The sequence below is a fragment of the Carica papaya genome, chromosome 9 (assembly GCF_054855325.1).
Source record: "Carica papaya isolate Zhongbai chromosome 9, ASM5485532v1, whole genome shotgun sequence".
Lineage (NCBI taxonomy): Eukaryota > Viridiplantae > Streptophyta > Magnoliopsida > Brassicales > Caricaceae > Carica > Carica papaya.
In genome coordinates this window covers 7,460,411-7,466,799 of record NC_142317.1, presented here as the reverse complement: position 1 = coordinate 7,466,799, position 6,389 = coordinate 7,460,411, and positions in this window count along the sequence as shown.

The window sequence follows — 6,389 nt, the reverse complement described above, 5'->3', positions numbered from 1 at the left end:
TTTATATTTTTATCTGCTTACTGGTACCCCTAGGGTCCGTATTCATAGAAATGTTCTCCGACTCGTGAACCCAATATCTAAGTAAACAGTTAACTAGACATCTCCATACCCTGTCCGGTATGAGGGTCAAACATGCCACCACCTCGATACCTCATCCAGTATGAGGGTGAACCATATATCACAAACCTTACTGGTAAGGGACTTTCTAGCCTTGTTCTACTGAAGTAACATTCACGGTAGAATTCTCTATGTACCAGGTCCGTTTGCTCTTTCCCGGGTACCTAGTAAATCTTTTCTATACAGATTTTCATTAGCATAACAATCAATCATATAATAATCATATCTCATTTTTTACTCACCGTTCACTTAAACAATAATATAGTTTAATATAGCTAAATAACTAATGACCAGAATACCGGCACGCAATGCAGGGAAAACAAATAACTAAACGACCCTAAAAATCATCAATTAAGTTACGCGCAGTACAATAGTAAACAAATATAGTCAATACAGAAAAATAAAAAGGAAATCGAGACGACTGTGAACTAACTGATTCCGGCTCCACTAGTGACCTGTAATTATTTTTAAGATTCTCTAATTTTTTATAAAACACACAATTATTAATTATTAAGTCTCAATTTTTCGTAACGGAGAAAAGGGTGAGGGATCCTTACTCGAGTCGGTATCCGAAATACCGAACTTTCTACTGCGCCTACTGGCGATCCCTGAGTTTCCTAAATTTTATTGCGGAGATTAGAACACGCTTTACGTACTTAAAAATATCCCAAAAACTTAAAATCGGTGTTAAAAATTATTTTCAGCCAATTTCAGAGTTCTGGCACGACGACATCGTGCTCTAACGACGGCACCCTCGCCTATGGTAGCGGTTTGCTTCGACTTAACCGTTTTAAGCCGGTTTCGACCGATTTTATAAATATTCATGCAAAAAAATACATTAAAAGGCATCGATTGGCCCAAAAAATTAGAAAACATAAACTTATTGGTGGTGGGGTTTTCCAGGTGCAACGGCTGCGCTGGCTCACCTTAGTGGCTGGAATTTTTTCTTCGATTAACCTGTAGAAAACAGAATAGTGAACACAACGGTAGAAAAATCGCATGAAACAGAAAACGGGAAGGGGCTTATAGGAGAAGGTTGCGAGTTTTGCCCACAGCAGCTCTGTCAGGCTTTGCCCGCAGTTTTCAGCTCGTTTGCCATTTGTTTTGCTCCGATATGGCCACAGGGGTGCTCATAATCAAATATCAAGCGGGTAAGAGAATTTTTACCTTTTTTGACGGTTGGAGGTAGCTCCTGTGCGACGGCGGTGGGCGGTCGGCTCCCTTCTCCAGCGATTGGTTTTTCTTCTCCGCCGGGAGGTTGGTGAGTAGGGTTCGGGTTTAGTGTGATGCAAAATATTTATTCTTACATCACGTTAATCTGAGTTGTTCATCGCGTTTGATCTCTACCGTTCAATTGTGCCTAAGGAAGAAACAAATATGGATTGTTCATTGCGTTTGATCTCGACCATTTGATTGCGCCTAAGGAGAAAATGGATCCAGTCCATCTAACCACGCAGGATTGCTTCTGGGTCCTTCAATTGCGGGGCATGCGAATCACTAGCGTGGTCTCCTGCGTGTCACCGAGTCAGCGTGTCTTGCCACGTGGCACGCTCCGATTCGTCGAGACTGCTGACTGGGTGGTCCTACATGGTCAAATATTTTTTATTTATATTTTGACCCCCAGTTTCTAATCTTTCTTTCAAAAACACTGTTCGAACCCAAATTTTCACTAATTTTTCCAAAAATTATTTTTAATTTTATTCCTAACCTATTTTTCGTAATTCTACATCAAATTAAAATTTATTAGTTTTAAAAATAATTTTTTTATACATTTTAGAATGTTAAAATTAATCACGGTCCAAATTCTGGGTTCGGGTATTACAACTCTCCCTCCTTTAAAAGAAATTTGATCCATCAAATTTGTTTCCCTCTCACTCAATTAAACAGTGGGGATACTGGACTCTGAAGTCTGATTCTAGCTCCCATGTGGCCTTTCTCCATGTGTGATTCTGCCATAAAACCTTAACGAATGGAATTTTCTGATTGTGGAGTACTCTGCTCTTTTGATCTACAATGTCTACTGGTACTTCCTCATATGACATATCTTCCTTGAGTGAAAGGGGCTCGTGGGCCAAGATGTGAGAGGGGTCCGAGTTGTATTTGCAAAACATGGACATATGAAACACATTATGGACTTTGGATAGTTCTAGAGGTAGTTCCAGTCTGTAGGCGGCAGTACGAATTCTATTTAAGATCTCAAATGGCCCAATAAACTGAGGATTTAGTTTTCCTCTCTTATCAAACCTATTGATCTCCTTGAAAGGGGTGACCTTGAAGAACACTTGATCACCTTTCTCAAATTCTAAATCCTTCATCCGAGTGTCCGTATAACTCTTCTGCCTGCTCTGTGCCTTCTGGATGTTTTTTATGATCTTAACTATTTTAGCTATAGTCTCCTTCACAAGATATGATCCGAATAATTTTCTATCATTTACTTCTTTCCAACAGATTGGTGATCTGCATAGGAGGCCATATAATGTTTCATACGGAGCCATGCCGATACTTGTTTGGTAGCTGTTATTGTAGACGAACTTTATTAAGGGTAAATAATCATCCCAATGGCCCCCGAAGTCAAGAACACAAGTTCAGAGCATATCCTCCAGTGTGCGGATCGTTCTTTATGATTGTCTATCAGTCTATTGTCTATCAAAACTAGAGTTGTATACTTTGATACATTTTAGTGCTTCCGGGATGCATGATAAACTTTGAGTTATGAGCCTCTGTCATGATATCCATTTTCAGTTCACTATCACATGGAGCATACACCTTATCCTAAAATCTAAACAATCCATCAGCTATGACTCGAATTTCTGAATTTATTCCATGTTCTGTATCTTTCCTTAGAGCTGCTAGGGTGGAATCGGCTGATTGAGCTTCCTTTATTCTCTGAATCAACTCAGGTTGAACAGTCAGGTGGCCAAGCATGTAACTCTCTTCAGGTCATATCTGTTATACGGCTTCTATTACTCTGCATTATGAAACCATTAGCTGAGCTAACATATCTGTATTTTTTCTGCTGACTACGTCGACTACCACATTGCCCTTACCCGAGTGATACAAAATATTACAATTGTAGTTCTTGAGGAGTTATATCCATCGTCTCTAATGCATGTTGAGATCCTTTTGAGTGAATATGTATTTCAAACTCTTATGGTCAGTATAGATCTAAAAAATTTCTCTATACAAGTAATGGTGCCAAGTCTTTAAGACGTGGATAATCGCGGTAAGTTCTAAGTCGTGGGTGTGATAATTTTTCTCATGACTCTTCAACTGTCTGGACACATAGGTTATGACATTCCCATGCTGCATCAGAACACAACTCAACCCTAGGTAGGAGGCATCTCTATAAATTATATATCCACCTGTCCCATTCGGCAAGACCAACATGGGTGCAGTAGTCAACCGCTTCTTTATTTTTGAAAAGCTCCTTTCACAGTACTCGTTCCATTCAAACTTGACGTTATTCTTTGTGAACCGAGTCAAAGGAGCACTAGGCTAGAATATCTTTTTACAAACTTGCGGTAATAACCTGCCATTCCCAGAAAGCTACGAATCTCCTTGATCGATGTCAATTTCTCCTATTGCTTGATATGATGTGCTCTAGGAAGGTAGTCTACTCAAGTCAGAACCCACACTTACTCAACTTTGCATATAACTTTTTTTCTCTGAGAACCTGTAAAATTTGAGTCAGATGATGAGTGTGTTCCTCTCTACTTTTTGAATAAAATAGGATATCATCGATAAATACAATGACAAACTGATTTAGATATTGTCTGAAAACCCTATTCGTCAAATTCATAAAGATGACTAGTGCGCTAGTTAGTCCAAATGACATAACCAGGAGCTCATAGTGTCTGTATATAGTTTGAAAAGTTATTTTGGGAATGTCTTATGCCTTGATCTTTACCTGATGGTAACCTAAACGCAGGTCTATTTTGGAGAAGACCTGGTCACCCTGCAACTGATCAAAAAGGTCATCGATTCTAGGGAGAGGGTACTTGTTTTTTATCATGACTTGTTCAGTTTCCTGTAGTCAATACATAACCTTAACGTCTCATTCCCCTTCCTTGCAAATGTGACTCCAGCATCTCAAGGGGACACACTATGTCGGATGAATCCACTATCTTGTAATTCATTGATCTATTTTCTCAGCTCTTCCATCTCAACATGACTCATGCAGTAAGGGGCAACCTAGATAGGCTGGGTGCCTAGCTGAAGATCTATGGTAAATTTAACTTATCTCTCCACTAATAGTCCGGGTAGTTCATCAAGAAACACATCCGGGAAGTCTCGAACTACTGAAATCTCTCAAATGTAAATTTCTTTTTTAGGTTTGCCTAATTAGAGAAAACAACCGAGTTAAAGCACTTTGTAATAGGAAAATTGCCATGAGAAAATAATGTTTAAATTTTTTATTAATTTATAAATGACTCTTCATTAGGAAGGTTGAATACAAGTTTCTTGTGAAAACAATCTATGGTAGCGTGATACGATGCTAGCCAGTTCATTCCTAGGCTTACATCAAAGTCCCCCGTGTCAATCTCTATTAGGTCCATACTCAATTTTTTATTTGTTATATCTATAATACAAGCTCTGTATATAACCTCTCCTAATAGTGTTCTACTCTTAGGAGTAGACATAAATAATACAGAATTAAGTCTTTCAGGTAATACATTCAAGTTTGGTGTAAAACCATGTGAGACAAATGAATGTGAGGCACCAGTATCAATCAAAACATGTGCAAGATGATTATAGATAGTGTACGTGCCCTGTATCACGTCTGGGTTGGCTTCTACGTCTTGTGAGTGAGATTGTAAGTTTTGTTCTATATAGGAGGTCTGGCTAGTTTCTGATTCTTCGGGCACTCTCTCGCGTGGTACTGGGCACTCCCACATATAAGACAAGTATTATTTAGGCAATAGTAGAGTCAGTCCCTATAATCTTTGCTTCAGTGCTGGCAAATCCTAACGCGTCCTGTTACTAGAATATGAAGAGGAGCCTGAGTCATTGGCCTAAGTCTCTTATTCTGCTGAACAGATGCAGTGGGTGTTGGTCTACGGTGTGAAACTGGGGGCCTGAGGTCTCTCCAATGCTGGAGGAAAAATACGAAGGTTCCTCTCGACTAGCTACGCCTTGGCCAGAACGGCTGAGTAAGTACTGAGGTTGAACACATATAACTGCTGTCTAATCTCAGTACGGAGGCCCCACTCGAACTTCCTTGCCTTTCTGCCTTCATCCATCATGCTCTCAGGGGAATACCGGCCCAACTCTAGAAACTTTTGGGCATACTCTAACATAGTCATAACACCATGGACTAGGTGTGCAAACTTCATTTCCTTCAGATGTTGGAGATGCTCTGGGAGGTACTATGTATTGAAGGCCATTAAGAATTGTTTCCAAGTGACTGGAACAGGCAAGTTAGCCTGCTTGAGCTGCCACCAGCGATCTGCCTCTCCCACCAGCATATAGGTGGCAGATATAACTCTCTGTTCCGGAACCATCCCAAAAGTTGTGAAAGCCTTCTCTGTCTCAGCTAATCAGTACTCAGCCTCCTCAAAAGAGGATGTCCTTGCAAAAGTAGATAGGTTTAGTCTTTTTTACCTCTCAATGTAATCTGGGTCCATCATGGGTGGAATTGAGTCCCGTGAAAGAGGGACTAGATTGTACTGGGGAGGGACCAAATGGCCCTGTAGTGGTACTGGATGATACGATGGAGGCACCAGATTGTATTGTGGTGGTGCCGGGTGATGCAGCAGGGACACTGGAGTTTACTATGGTGGTGTAATGCCCTAATTAATTTTAATTATAGTTAAAATTAATTAATAAATATAATTTTCTAATTTTTTAATTTTTATTTAAGGTAAAATGAAAAAAAATTAAATAGAGGATGAAATTGAAAATAATTTTAACAAAAAAAGGAAAAAATTTAGGTTATAGGGGTATTTTTGAAAGAAAAATTTGAAAATAAGGGTCAAAACACAATTTAAGAAAATTGTACCACGTAGGACACCCAGTCAGCAGCCCCGACGAACCGGAGCATGCAGCGTGGCAAGTCACGCTAACCTAGTGCCACGCTGGCAATCTGCGTGCCCGCGATCGGACGGTCTAGATTCGTTCCCGCACGCACAGACGGCCCGGATCTGTTCCCTCCCCAGATGCGATCAGACGGTTAGATTTAAACGCGATGAATGGTCCAAATCCACTTCTTATTTAAACGCAATCGGACGGTCTAGATCAGATCGCGATGAACGGTCCAGATTCACTTCCTATTT